The following is a 15041-nucleotide window of genomic DNA, read 5'->3' as shown; positions in this document are numbered from 1 at the left end:
GGCCAAATCTCCTCCAAACTGAATCAGTTACTGAAGCTTCGCACAGCCCTACTATGCGGTAGCATCACATCATGGTTTGTGCCCGGCAACACTACTGCTCAGTAGTACTGAGCTACTGCACAGTGTCTCGTGTAGATGCAGCCACTGACATACACAGCTGCAACCAATCACTGACCTAAGCCATACATTTTCAGTAAGTCTCCTATGGAACCTGTTGGTTTACAGCAGTGTAATGATCAGTGATAAGAATATAAGAACATTAGGAATGTGATTTACTGGGTCAGATCATAGGTCCATCTTTCCCAGTATTCTGTGTCACATATTGGCAGTGAGCGAGTGGAGTATGACCAGGGTTTGTTTGTTTTTTCCATTGTTCCTCTCTCATTTGCAGCCTCCAGCATTTAAAGTATAGGAAGTTCTAATTCAGAGTCCGTATCCTGAACTCACATGCTCAATAGCTACTGATTCCCCTTTCCTCCAAGAATTTGTCCAACCCCTTTTTGTATCTGGCTGAACTATCAACTTCCACAACATTTGGTGGCAATGAGTTTCACACTTTAATTGCACGCTGTATGAACAATAACTTCTTGTTAGTTTTAACTTACTACCTGCTAGTTTAATTTTGTGATCCCTAGTTCTTGTATTGTGAGAGACAGTAAATAATAAATGCCTATTTACTTTCTCTTCACCATTTAGTTTTTTGTAAACCCTTATTATGTCCCCCCCTCAAACACCTCTTTTCTAAACAGAATAGGCCTACCCTTTTTAGTCTCTCCTCATATGGAAGGAGAGACTGAAGTCCATAATTAGTCCATACCACTAATTATCCTTGTTTCCTTTCTCTGTACCGTCTCTAGTTTTCTTGTATCTTTTTTGAGGTGTGGGGACCAGAACCTAGACACAGTATTCAAGGTGTGGATAAACCATGGATTTATAAGCACCATGGATTTATCGCCCTGATCTACCAGCAAAAACTGTAGTAGGTTGGTTAGGCATGATTTCCCTTTGATGAAGCCATGTTGATTCCTTTCCAGTAAGTCACGTTCATCCACACGCTGAACAATTCTTTTTTTTTTTTTTTAATGTTTCTACCAGTTTTCCAGGAACAGAAGTGAGGCTGACCAGCCTGTAGTTCCCTGCGTTCCCTCTAGAGCTTTTTTATATATGGGAGTCACATTGGCAACCCTCCAGTCCTCTGGTACTGAGGCTGTTTTGAGAGATAAGTCGCATGCTACAGTTAGAAGCTCAGCAATTTCTGTTCTGAGCTCCTTCAGGACTCTAGAGTGAATGCCATCAGATCCAGGTTATTTGCTACTGTTCAGTTTATCAATTTCCTCTACCACCGTATCTACTGAAACCTCAGTATAGTCACCCCCAGTGACTTGTCCCTAGAGAGAAGTGGATCTGGTGATGGAATTTCCCTAACATCTTATACAGTGAAGACAGATGAAAAGAATGCATTTAGTTTATTGGGAATGGCCCTGTCATCTGTTAGCACCCCTTTTACACCCACATTATCCAAAGTCACTACTGACCTGACCTGGCAGGTCTTTGGCCTCTAATGTACTTAAAAGAAATTTTTATTGTTACCTGTTGCATCTCTAGCAAGTTTCTCCTCAAATTTTCTTGGCTTGTCTTATTAGTTTTACATTTGAGTTGCCAGTGTTCATACTCTTTTTTTTTTTATTTTCCTCATTAGGATTTGACTTCCATTTTTTACAAGAAGCCTTTTTTCTCCTTATTGCCTCTGCAACTCTGTTGTTAAACCATGCTGACTTGCTTTTGGTCCATTTTATGGGTGGTTGGGGTTTTTTTTGGTTTTTTTTTTTTATTTGCAGTATGCATTTGTTCTATGCCTCCAATATAATGTGTTCTTAAACAATGCCCATATTGCTTGCAAGTTCCTCACCTTCTTAAGGGCCCCTTTTAACTTGTGTTGAACTAGCTTCCTTATTCTGGTGTAGTCTCCCTTTTTAAATTAAAGACTACTGTGGTAGATTGTCTTATCTCCCCTTCTACATGGATGTTAAACCCAGTTGCATTGTAGTCACTGTTGTTGAGCAGCTCATTAGCCCTTACTTTTTGCACCAAATCCTATGCATTGCCTAGGACTAAGTAAAAAATGAATCATAGAATTAGGGTCGGAAGGGACCTTGTAGATCTTCAAGTCCAACCCCCTGCCTGAGCAGGAGGGAAACTGGGCTCAAATGACCCCAGCCAGGTAGGCATCGAGCCGCTTCTTAAAGACCCCCAGGGTAGGAGCCAGCACCACTTCCCTTGGAAGTTGCTTCCAGATCCTAGCCGCCCTAACTGTGAAGTAGTTCCTACGGATGTCTAATCTAAACCTACTCTCCAACAACTTGTGGCCGTTATTCCTTGTTATCCTGGGGGGCACTAGGGGAAACAAGGTCTCCCCCAAACCCTTTTGGTCCCCCCTAGTAAATTTATAGTCTGCCACCAGGTCCCCCCTCAGCCTTCTCTTGTGAAGGCTGAACAGGTTCAGGTCCTATAGCCTCTCATTGTAGGGTCTGCCCTGCTGTCCCCGGATCATGTGGGTGGCCCTCCTCTGGACCCTCTCAATGTTGTCCACATCCCTCTTGAAGTGGGGTGCCCAGAACTGGACACAGTACTCCAGCTGTGGCCTGACCAGTGTCACATAGAGGGGGAGGATCACCTCCTTGGCGCTGCTTGAGATACACCTGTGGATGCATGATAGGGTCCGGTTAGCCCTGCCAACCATGACCTCGCATTGTCAGCCCATGTTCATCTTGGAGTCAATAATGACTCCAAGATCCCTTTCTGCCTCCGTGCTTTAAAAAAAAATGGCTTTTTTTTCTTTTAGCTTCCGGGACTAACTGCTCCAGGAAGCAGTCTTTTCTAACATCAAGAAATTAGGTCTCTGCATACCAACCTGATGTTAGATTGACCCAGTCTATTTGTGAATAATGTAAGTCCTCCATTTTAACTGTGTTTTCTACAGTTGCAGCCTCTCTCAACTCCCTTAACATTTCCAGCTTGCTGATACTGTACTGGTCTAGGAGTTGATAGTATATCCCTATACATCCTTTTTTTTTATTGAAACTCAGGATTTCTATCCACAGAGATCCTAAGGTATCTCTCTTCTCAGTTGAAATATCTACTGTATTTGATTTGATGCAGTCTTTGATGTAGAGTGCTACTCATCTACCAGTACAACCTACTCTGTCATTTGTGTATAATTTGTATCCTGGTATTACAATATCCTGTTGACTTTTCTCATTCCACCATGTTTCAGAGGTACCTATTATGTCCTCAGAAGGTGGGGAGCAGCCTGGTCCCAATCCAGATGCGTGTGGGTGTGTAAGCGGGGGGGGGGGGGGGGGGCTCGCGGGGGGGGGGGGGAGATTTCAGGGTGGAGCAGCCCCAACCCTAATGTGTGTGTGTGGTGGGGGGAAGCCCACCCAGCCCTGAGCTGAATACCAGGGAGCAGGCGAAGTTAAGCAGCCCCTATCTGGATATGTAGAAGAGACAGGGTGCAGCCCGGTCATAACCAGAAACTTGTGGGGCAGGGTTGGATACCCCACCTGCTAATTTTTTCCAGTCCATGGGGATCTCCACAGGCTGGATGCCATGGCTCCATGGGCCAGATTTAGCCCATGGGCTGGAGGGCGGGCACCCCTGAGCTAGAGGACTGCCTGTGGCTTTGGTAGCAGAGGAGTGCAGAGCAGCAGCAGTAGCCGATGGTGTAGGAACAGTGGCTGGTGGTTCACCACTGGAGGCAGAGATTTCACCTCCTTTTTTGCCACTGAAAACTGGTGTTTAAATGGCTACTTGACCCACATCAACAGCGAGAAAAATGAGGTGACATCTCCCTCAGTAGTAGGGAATCTCCAGTCACTGGTCCTATACTGTGCGCTGCTGCTGCCCAAGGTACAGTACTGGTTGGTTACACCTCTGTTCACTTAACTTCTGATTGCCTTTGAATGTGGCCTAACACCTTAGCGTGTGGCTGCTTTTGTTACATAAATTGCCAATTGCTCAAATCACAAGTGCGACTTTATAAAGGGGGATAAGGCAAGTTGCCATGTTTATTGATTACATGAGTTAGACATAGATGTTCAGGTACACCATTCATACAAACGCACAAATCATTATACACATCATTACACACAGGCATACACATACACAAAACAACCATTTCATCCACACCTATACCAGATATAGTTACCAGCAATAGTTGTTCAATATCAGCCCAGGGTGGCCAACCCGGGCTTACTGACTAGATGATAATGATGATTTGAAGATACCAGATTTAGAGATAACAGCTGGAGCAGGGTGAACAGATGCATCTGTGCTCCGATGAAATAGCAGTAGAGAAAGAGATTCACCCAACTTGGCATTTTCAAAGTGTTCTTTTATAGGGGTTGGCATCCTTTGTTCCAGTGCTTTGGGGTTTTTCCACACACAGCTTCTGTTTTTGTGGTTGTTCTTCTTTTGTCTTCAGCTTATCTTAGCCTTGGAGTATTCTTGTTGCCCATCTGATCTGACAGAATTTTTTCTTCTGTTATCTCCTTTGTGCCCTTGAGCTTCAAAGGGATTCTTCAGCTGTTTATTAATTAGTTTACTGACTGGTAACTTACATTTGGCGCCTTGTTGCTTACATAAACAGTTAAATATTCTTCCGTCTCTATGCCATTCTCTCACCATTCACCCTTTTACACACACTCATACATAAAGGTTATGCAGAGTTCATTCACTTATGTCAAGCAGAAGGATACAAAATGGAGTTTTCAAGTTGCTTACAGTACAAGACTAACAAGGTTACATTTCGCTATTATTACATTCTATGTTAACATCAGCTACATTAGTTCAATTCATGCTACACTTTTCCTTAGCTATCTGACATCATAAAGGATCTTAACTGATTCACTCATTTAACATGAATGAAGAGAGATTTTACCAAGGTCTTGGATGATCTACAGCTCAGAGGCATGCCAGATACCAGCCATTATCGCTTTCTAGCTTAATTCAATTTATTAAAATAAAAATTGCATTCTAGAAGCTCATAGCTCATCACAGCCTCCTTCAAATAGCAGCACCCTTTACTTTATTGATGTATAACCTCTCTAAATATATGTTAAAAAAATTCATTGTGTTTGCCCTCTGGCAAGTAGGTTCTTTCTCTTGTTCTGTCTCACAAATTATTATACCATCTACTTTTATTCCGTGCTATATTTTTAACTATTGATAGGGTATTTTCTTAATCTCTCTTCTTTGCTAGAAAAAAGCATCTAAAAAAAGCAGAGATTCTTGAGCTGATGTGAACTTATACTGTAACATCTTTACAATTCTCTTTTCAGACACTGACTATAACACTGTTCCTTGTCTAATGCCTTCTGCTGAATTATATTTTTATTTTACCTGTTTAATCCAAATGTGAAATTACTCATCAATCCAATATGACCCATACTGATTTTGAAATGTTCACTTCCTTCTTGTAATTGTTTGTATGTGGATCATCTTGAGAGTGATATATGAGATCAGTGAAAAAAGAAGACACTAATTTTGTTATATTGCATGATAAAAGTACCTTTAAAATTTAATTTATTTTCTCCATATCATTATGAAAAGAGATTAGTATTAGAATGTATTTAGAGGTGTTACCAAGAAACTGTATATGAACTGTATATGAACATAATGTATATTATGTCTTAATTCCTATAGAATTTGTAAACTGCTGCTAGACAGGTATCATTATACAGTTTGTAATTAAAATTATACTATTCTTTTACCATGATTTAAAGGCCTTTAAAAACTGGTGATAGACTAAAAATAAAACGGTAGTCTAATTCTCATAGGTGAGGCAAAGATAGTGGTTTATGCTGTGATGGCAAAGGGAAGAAAAGCCTTGTTATATAGGATGAGGTGATGCAACTGGGTTCTTATAATATAAACAAAGGAAATGTGCTGTCTTCAGCAAAGATAAAACTATTAATTAACATAACTGAATTGGAAGTTGAACCCATAATCACTGCTGTGTGTTAGATAATCAAAACCCCTTCCACAACTCCAGCTTTTTTAAGAGTTCCAACTATGCAGTATATTATTAGTTACTTGATTGTAAAAAAGCTGCCATTTTGAAAGACTGAAAGCATTTCAGTAGTTCAGTTTTTTTTCAGAGAAAGTTCCAAGTCTTCCATTTACTCATTTAGTTTGCATGCAGGGGGCAAAGTGTCATCTTTGTGTGCTTCAGTAATTTTGTACAGCACCCAAAACAAACAAATACTAAGTTACTGAAGTCAAAATGGTGTGCAGGTAGCTATGTCCTATTTTGCCTGTATACCTTTGAATAAGGAGTAGGAACCACAAATGTCTTAAGTATATGTAGTAAACAGATTTGCACATGAATAGTATACATCTATCTCAATAAAAGTGAGTATATGATTTATTGAAAAATGTTTTTTAAAAATGTGCTACTCTGTGTGTAATCATTCAAGAAATACCAGATAGAATGTACCTATCAGTGAGTTAGAAATGCTGCACTATGTTCCCATCCCAATCTGAAAACTGTTCGTGTTGGGTTTTTTTCCCATTGTCATTTTATTGCCTTATCTAAAAACCCTATCTTCGAATGCTCAGTACAATGCAGTAAAGATTAGTATGAAGAAATTGTCTCAAACTCCTGCTTACATAGACTTTAAAAAAATACATCCAAGTAAGACCATACAAAACTGTAAGTATTTTTAGAGGCTAAAAGCAGAGCTTGAATCTATTATTGTCTTAGTTCACATTCCCAATAAATAAGAATATAAGCCCTTTGACTAGATTAAATACAAAGTATTTTTAAGGGAAGAATACAACATACCAGTTTTATATAGGAATGCTATGCTGTCAAAATAGGTCTCAGGCTGTTTCTGATACCAAAAATTATTTTTCATTCTGTCTTCTAAACAGTTTATTTAATGAATAAGATCTTGATGAGCACAAATACAGTTGCTAACGTAAATGAAATAAAAAGCTAATTTAGGAAAAGGAAATAATGCTAATTATAAAATACAATTCATAAATGGTTTACTATAGAAAAAGATCATGAAGAAGTTTCATGGGAAAATCTGGCATCATTTGATCTATTCTTCAATTCGTCACAGACAAGCTGCTTTTTGGTATTAACATATCAAAATGCCTACATATAATTCTGAAGTAAAACAACAAATGTATGTTCATTTTGTTATAGAATATAAATAATATAATCTATCACTAATGAATAATTATATATTTGGGAAGAAATATTTAATATACCAAACTGAAATTGTGGATTTGGGTGTTTTTTTTAATATCTACCAACATGTTAGGGCATATGGATTCAGGGTTTTGTTTTTGACCTATTAGAAAGAATTAGGTCACTTAGAAAATTTGGGTCAATTTATTTTTTAAGGTTTTTATTCTGGTCCTTCTCTTGTACTGAGATTCCAAATTGGGATGCTGGTCAGTAGGATAAATAATAGTTAGAATTCCACATTTATGACTGAATGTATTGGGAACTTTACTGATTATGAGACCAAATATGTTTAAAAATATCTGGACATAGCATGTTTCACATGTTTCAAACAAAATGAAAGCAAGAGTAATTACTGTTATGGTCAGTTTTTCAAACTTTTAGCTTAGAACCTTTATTGACCGGAAGCATGTTAGAGACATGACATTGTATCTGAAGTATTATTACACCCAACATCTTTCTGACATACAGCACTATTATGCTTTTTAAGGTTTCGTTGTTGTTCCTGGTTTCATATCACAGCAGAAATCGACCATGATGTCTCAGCAGAACACTGTTATCTTCTATCTTTTGTGCCCTGTATATTTTTCAGAATCACTCACTATTGTAATTGCTGCTCTAGATATACATTTAAGTTCTCATTCTGTTTCTCTGTACATTTCAAGTTATCTCTGAATAAGTGTTTCCACTTCCAGGGGTGTGCCTGTATGATCCCCATCTCCAGGAAACAAGTCCTGCCTACTCACTCCCACTCTGCATATGTTACATACTGAAAATTATAGTTGTTAGAGCAATGCCAGGTACACCTAATGAAGATCTCAGTAGCACACCCAAAACAGAGATCATAAGGGCATCCTTGGGCATACTTCACAAAGTGACCACACAGTATTTTTCAGCAAACAGCACTTGCAGAGCAGGAGTGAGCAGGCTGGGGTGTTTCTTGGCAAGTTTTCAGATTGCTGTGAAGATGTTATAGAAGTACTCTTTGTATGGTTGATTATACCAGCCTGAAGCCAGCTTGCCGTCTTACTTATGTTTCTGTTTTAAGACACGGGACTTATCATTCTAATTCTGTATGGGTGAAATTCTTTAGAAATAGGATTTATTCCATTCTTAAGTACCCTTGTGCTGGATTTAATAATAGGGGTTAGTTTACTTTCTTAGCCTTAATTCTGTTATACATTAAACATGAACTAGTGACAGAGTGATGTTGGTTTGTTGATTTGTTTGTGGGTATGGGAGAAAGTATTTTCTGATGAGTATGGAAAATGGAGAGTCAGTGAAGCAGAAAGATTCGAAGAGGCGGTTTTCAAATGACAGTGACAGAAGAAGGCTCAGGCACAGCATGGTAGAGCTGTGTGAAGAGAGAGCAGGCTAACGTTAGCAAGGATTGGAGAACAGTAGAGGTGGGGGGTCAAATGAGAAGTCCTGACCAAAACATGCCCAATCTTTTGGTGTTCACACATCTATGATGTCGGGGGTTTTTGCAACTTGTTCAATCTTGGATTAAAATGGATTCATAACCATGAGATTGCCAATTTCTGCATCTTGGGCAAGGAAGCAGAATTTAAGGCCAGAATTTATTCAGCTTTAGTGAAATGTATGCCTCATTGCTGCTTTATACTGGAAGTGGGGCCCCTCAGTACTCAGCTCTTCTTCTGTGGTATATTAGCTCAAGCTGCTTTCCAGGAAGTGGTAGACAATTCAACAAGTTCTGCAATATTTAATTTTTTATTTTTGTAGCCTCAGCTCCGTGAATCATATTATTACATGAGTGTCTTGGCTTTTTTTTTTTTTTAATAGAATGTAGCACAATTTGTTCCTTCTGAAGACTGAGATCACTGCACACACCAAGAGCTCCTGTTACAATTTTTGTGACCCAAATTGTAATTCTCAGGATTGGCATTATCATCTGTGACACATGTGAAATCATAAGTAAGTACAAACTTTCTTCTTTCTTTGGCATTCCCTTGTAGTCAAGGATGATAGTGTTCTATGAATGTCCTATCCTTGTGTCCTAAGATGACTAATGAGGCCAATCCAGGATCATCAAACTCTGTTGCAACTTGGGCATGTGTTTCCATGCAAGGTGGGTGACTCCAGATTCTTGATTTGTTCCATGACACTGTTTCTGCTGCTCCCGCTTTTCCATCTCCTATTATCATCATAAGGTTTCAAAGTACTGAGATCCTTGCAGTAGGCTGTTCCTTCATTTGTGGTGGTCCTGCTCGATAGTCTCTTGTGAGTTGATGTCAATGTTGCATTTTTTTCAAGTTGGTTTTGAGGACATCCTTGAAGCACTTTGTCTGACCTCCTCTTGAGCATATATCTTGATTGAGCTGGGAGAATAAAACTTGCTTTGAGAATCTGGAGTTGGACATTCAGATGATGTGGCCAGCCCAGTGAAGGTGATGTTGGATGATCATTGCCTCGATGCTCAAGGTGTTTGTTTGTGAGAGGACACTAATGTTGGCACATCTAGCTTCCCGCTCGATTCAAAGGAGCTTCCACACAAAGCTTTGATGGTATTTCTCCAGCAACTTGAGGTGTCTTCTGTATGTTGTCCACATCTCAGCTCTGTACAGTACGGTTGGGATTATAACTGCCTGATGAACTATGAGCTTGGTTATGATCTGGCATACTGTGGTGGGCCAGTAGGGGGTGCTCCTGAGCTGAGCCACCTACATCACTGCACCTGACCACCTTCCAGGCTCCGAGTGCCTCCCTGGGGGTGCGTCATATCTGGCCACCCCACTTCCTGGAGCACACCCGCCAGCCTGGGGGTAATGCTGCCACCACCCAGGGCTGGGCTTTGTTCTGGCTCTGTGCATCCTGGGAAACAGAGAAATCCACTTCAAGAACTTGGGGTGCTTCCCTCAGTCTGAAGCACAAAGAGTGGTCTCTCTTAGTCACCCAAACCAAGGGGATCCCAAGGCATAATCTAGACGCACTCCCAATCAGTCTCCCATGCTAGGTACAAAGGAGAACTTTATTGGTTACAAGGAGTAGGTTTGGAAAAGGGTACAGGATAGAGCAATATCAAAGAAATCCCATAGAGCAAATGGAGTGGCTGGGTAACCCTTGATCACACATCTGAGTTACTGCAAGCTATATATCTAGTTAGATCTCAGGTAGCAATTTGAAACGTGTCACTGATTGCTGGGTAGAATGGCATTGCTTAGAACAATAGGGAGCCTAAGCCCCCCACCCAGGCCAGTCACGTAGGTAGAGGGAGCAGGTTTCCCCCCTCCTCAGGAATGTATCCAACTCAGGTTAAAGAGATGGGATGTCTTCCCTCTGCAGGGCCCATGTTAACCAAATTGTTACATAGCAGAGTTTTGGGGGAGAGACAGAGGTGGCATTCTGTCACAATTACCATCTTCAAACACCCGTTTCCTCAGGTATCTGAAGGTTGCACTTGCACATTCAAGGTGATGTTGGATTTCTTCATCAATGTCAGCTTTCTGCGAGAGAAGGCTTCCAAGGTATGGGTAATACTCGGCACTTTTCAAAGTCTCACCATGAATCTGAATTACCAGATCTGGAGACTGCTCATTAAGAGGTTGTTGATGGAGGACCTTAGTTTTCTGAATGTTAAGCATCAGTCCCATTTTCTTATATGCCTTGGTAAAGAAGTCAATGATTGCTTAAACATCAGCTTCTGAGTGAGCAGATTACAGCATCATCAGTGTACTGTAGCTTGATAATTGAGGTCAGGGTGGTCTTGGGTTTGTCTCAGAGTTGGCTGAGATTAAACAGTTTACCATCTATTCAGCAGTTTAGCTCCACTGCAACTGGGAGCTTGTTTGTGGTCAGAAGTAACATCATGGTAAGGAATATAGAGAACAGTGTTGGAGTGATACAGCCTTGCTTAACTCCTGCTTAACCTCAAAGGGATCTGTGATAGACCCATTGGTAAGAAACACTGTTCGCATGCCATTGTGGAGCAGGCAGAGAATAATGACAAATTTCAGTGGGCATACACACTTCAGAAGGAACTGCTTCTTGGTTGACAGAATTAATAGTTTTTGTGAGGTGAAACAATGCCATGTAGAGAGGTTTTTTGTTGTTCCTGGCATTTTTCCTGAACCTGGCAAGCTGTGAAGATCATGTCATTTGTGCCTCTCGATGCCCTAAACCCACACTGAGATTCCGGGAGGAGCTCTTCAGCAAGTGGAAGGAGATGGTTCAGGAGGGTTCTCACAATGACCTTTCCTATGGTGGACAGCAAGGCTATCCCTCTGTAGTTTCCACAGTCAGACTTGTCTCCTTTCTTGAAGGTTGTCATGGTCATGGTGTCCCTGAGGTCATCTGGGATTTCCTCATCATTCAAGATCCTTAAGATGAAGGCATGTAGCTGTGATGTGAGCTCCTCTCCCCCCTGCTTGAAGATTTTGGTAGGGATTCCATCAGCTCCAGATGCCTTGTTGTTTTTCATCTATTTGATGGCTTTCCTCACCTCATGAAAGGTTGGGCTCTGACTGGGTGTTGCAGGATGGAGTTGAGAACACTATCATCAAGAGCGGAGTCTTGATTGAGAAGGTCTTCAAAATGCTCCTTTCAACACGTGTTGGTGGCTCCCCTTTTCTTGATCAGGTCTGCTGCATCCTTAGGTCTCAAGGGGATTGGTGGCTGAGTGCTCAGACTGTCAATACTTTGGTGGCATTAAAAAAACTGCATATTGTGGATGCCAGCAAGACATTGAATCTCTTTCACCTTGTCTTTTCACCATTTGCTTTTCATATAGCAGATTCTTCTTTGGACCTCCATCTTGGCTATCATTCTGCCAAGCACAAGAGGCATTGAGCTTGTGGTCAATCAACTCTTGGATCTCCCAGTCACTCTCATCAAACTAGTCTTGATGTTTTCTGGTTGAGAATCCAAGTGTCCCTTCACAGGCATGGATGATAGTGGACTTCAAGGCACCCCAGGTATTGCCAACATTCTACCATTGTTGTTGATTGGAATTCACCAGTTTTTCATTGAGGCTGTGGTGGAAGAGATCTCGCTTGATTGGGTTCCTCAAGTCCTTCAGCAGTGATCTGTCACCATTGCTTCTGCTGTAGCTGTCATTTAGGAGCCAGTTTGAGAGACATAACCAAGCAGATGAGTCAGTGATCAGTCCAGCAATCATCAGATCCCAGTGTAGCTCGGGTGATGTGGGCATCTTTGCGATTCCGGGCACAAACAATGATATAGTCAACCAGGTGCCAATGCTTAGATCACAGGCATTGTCATGATGCCTTGTGCTTGTTTTATTGGTGGAACAGGGTGTTGGTGGTGGTGAGTCCATGTTCTGCATATTTGGTCAAGAGGAGTTTACCTTTCCTGCTCCTTCCTTGCTGATGGTTCCATTCCAGAGGTTTGAATCTCTTCTGACTCTGGAATTGAAATCATTGAGAAGAATAAGTCTCTCTCCCTCTGAACTGTCAGAAAAGACCTGGTCAAGGGTGGTGTAGAATTCCCCCTTGGTTTCATTGGTGGCATCAAGACTTAAGGTAGATAGAAAACTGGCTAGAGCATTGGGCTCAGAGAGTAGTAATCAATAACTCAATGTCTAGTTGGCAGCCAATATCAAGTGCAGTGGCCCTGAAGTTCATTCTAGGGCTGGTTTTGTTTGATGTCTTCATCAGCGAACTGGAAGATGGCATAGTGTGCACCCTTAGCAAGTTTGTAGATGATACCAAGCTCGGGAGAGTAGTAGATATGCTGGAGGGTAGAGTTAGGATTCAGAATGACCAAGATAAATTGTAGGATTGGGCCAAAAGGAATCTCACAAGGTTCAATAAGGAAAAGTGCAAAGCCCTGCACGTAGGATGGAACAATTCCATGCACCAGTACAGGCTGGGGGCTGACTGGCTGGGCAGCAACTCTGCAGAAAAGGACCTGGGACAATACATTGGACAATAAGCTGAATATAAACGAGCAGTGTGTTCTTGTTGCCAAGAAGACTAATGGCATACTGGGTTGCATTCGTAGGTGTGTTGCCATCAGGTCAAGGAAAGTGATTATTCCCGTCTATTCAGCACTGGTGAGGCCTCATCTGGAGTACTGTTTTCAGTTTTAGGCCTCCCATCTTCCCTCCCCACTCTCCCTGCCACAGAAAGAATGTGGAGAAAATGGAGAGAGTCCAGTGGAGGGCGACAAAAATAATGAGGGGGCTGGTGGACCTGACTTAAGAGGAAAGACAGAAGGAACTGCACTTATTTAGTCTAGAGAAGAGGAGACTGAGAGGGGACTTAATAACAGCCTTCAACTCCCTGAAGGAGGGTTCAAAAGAGGATGGAGCCAGACTGTTCTCAGTGGTGGCAGATGATAGAACAAGGAGCAATGGTCTCAAGTTGCAGCAAGCGAAGTTTAGGTTAGATATTAGGATGAATTTTCTCACTAGGAGGGTAGTAAAACAGTGGAACAGGTTACCTAGAGATATGATGGAAGCTCCATCCTTGGAGGTTTTCAAGACCCTGGCTAGACAAAGCTTTGGCTGGGATTATCTAGCTGGGGATGGTCCTGTTTTGACCAGGGGGTTGAACTACCTGAGCTCCTGAGGTCCCTTACAACCCTAACTTTCTATGATGCTCTGACTCAGGGGAAACACACTGACAGGGATAAATTGGCTTCCTGCCGGTTAAAGACAGAGAGTCACAAGGTGCTCATTAATTCTGATAGGGAACTCATTGAGTTGGTTTATGGGTTTAGACTTGATGGCAAAACCAACTCTGTGAAGCCAGTATTATCCTTCTTGTTTATTCTTCCAGAAGAAGGTGCTTCCATGTTACTCGGGCTGCCCATCTCCTGCTCTCCAAGTCTTGCTCAGTGTAGAGATGTCGATGTTGCCAACTGAGTTCTGGAGCTGCGATTGCAGTGTGGTGCTCTATGCATTACTTTTATGATTTTCCATGAGGGACCCAATGTTCCAGATCCCATCATTGATTATGTGTCTTCAATGATTTCGATCACAGTAAAGGTGATGCCACTGGATGTGGTTATCCAGTCAGGGAAAAGGTAGGTAGACTCTGTTTAGGCACCTCTTTCAGTACCTTTCCCATAAGGGGATGAGCAGAGCAGATCCTGAAAAAGGCTGCTCAGTTGTAGTTAACATTGCCAAATTATGCTTTTGCCTTGTCCAAGTGCTAGATGACCTTTTTGTAACTGCTGTCTTCATGCCAGTTCATGACTAGGAGCCTCCAGATTATCACAGTCCTACTCCTGTCAGCACTAGCTGGTCACCAAAGGTCTTAAAAATGTGCTGGAAATGCTGTTTTCATGAAAGGCAACTGTATGATTTCTTTTATCATGGAGAAGCTGCTGCACATCACCTTCCACATGGTTCTTGACAGAATGGGACCTTGATCCAATGGCAAGAAGGCCCAGACAAGTGGAGATCTCGTCCGCTGCAGCCTTTGCCTACCTTTGCAGCTGTTGAGATTTTAATGTCTTCTTCCACCTTCTCCACTGTTGAGGACTTGTAGACCCATGGCTGGGGTCTTGGCAGACTTTGGTGATCTGTACTCACCATGTCACAGCACCACCAAAAGATATATGTATCTTTTTGGAAGGGAAACCATTGCCATCTGCTGTCCCCACCACATCCTGGTAGTGCTGCCCCTGCTTGGTTCATGACTGCTTATTTGTCAGAGCTACGCCTGCTTATTTCACAGTCCATCTTCCCTAAAGGTCATTTCTCTATCCACCACCTGTGGATGCACTGGGCAGTAGTACAGCTCTGCCACCATTGAGTACAAACACAGAATGAGGAAAGTAAAGTTTAATTCCTTGCTACTGA

General features: G+C 41.8%; 1 protein-coding gene across 1 annotated transcript in view; it reads left to right on the top strand.

Annotated features, from left to right (window-relative positions):
- The window catches only part of DLGAP1 (DLG associated protein 1), a 719594-nt gene that overhangs the window by 289792 nt on the left and 414761 nt on the right, over nucleotides 1-15041 (top strand). Inside the window, exon 4 of the mRNA XM_025210860.1 lies at nucleotides 9059-9190. The gene's annotated coding sequence lies outside the window, so the exon portion shown is untranslated. The remainder of the gene's footprint in view (nucleotides 1-9058; nucleotides 9191-15041) is intronic.

This window comes from Alligator sinensis, unplaced genomic scaffold, assembly GCF_000455745.1.
Source record: "Alligator sinensis unplaced genomic scaffold, ASM45574v1 scaffold168_1, whole genome shotgun sequence".
Lineage (NCBI taxonomy): Eukaryota > Metazoa > Chordata > Crocodylia > Alligatoridae > Alligator > Alligator sinensis.
Note: the sequence above shows the minus strand (reverse complement) of the source record. Positions and strands in the feature narration are given on the sequence as shown.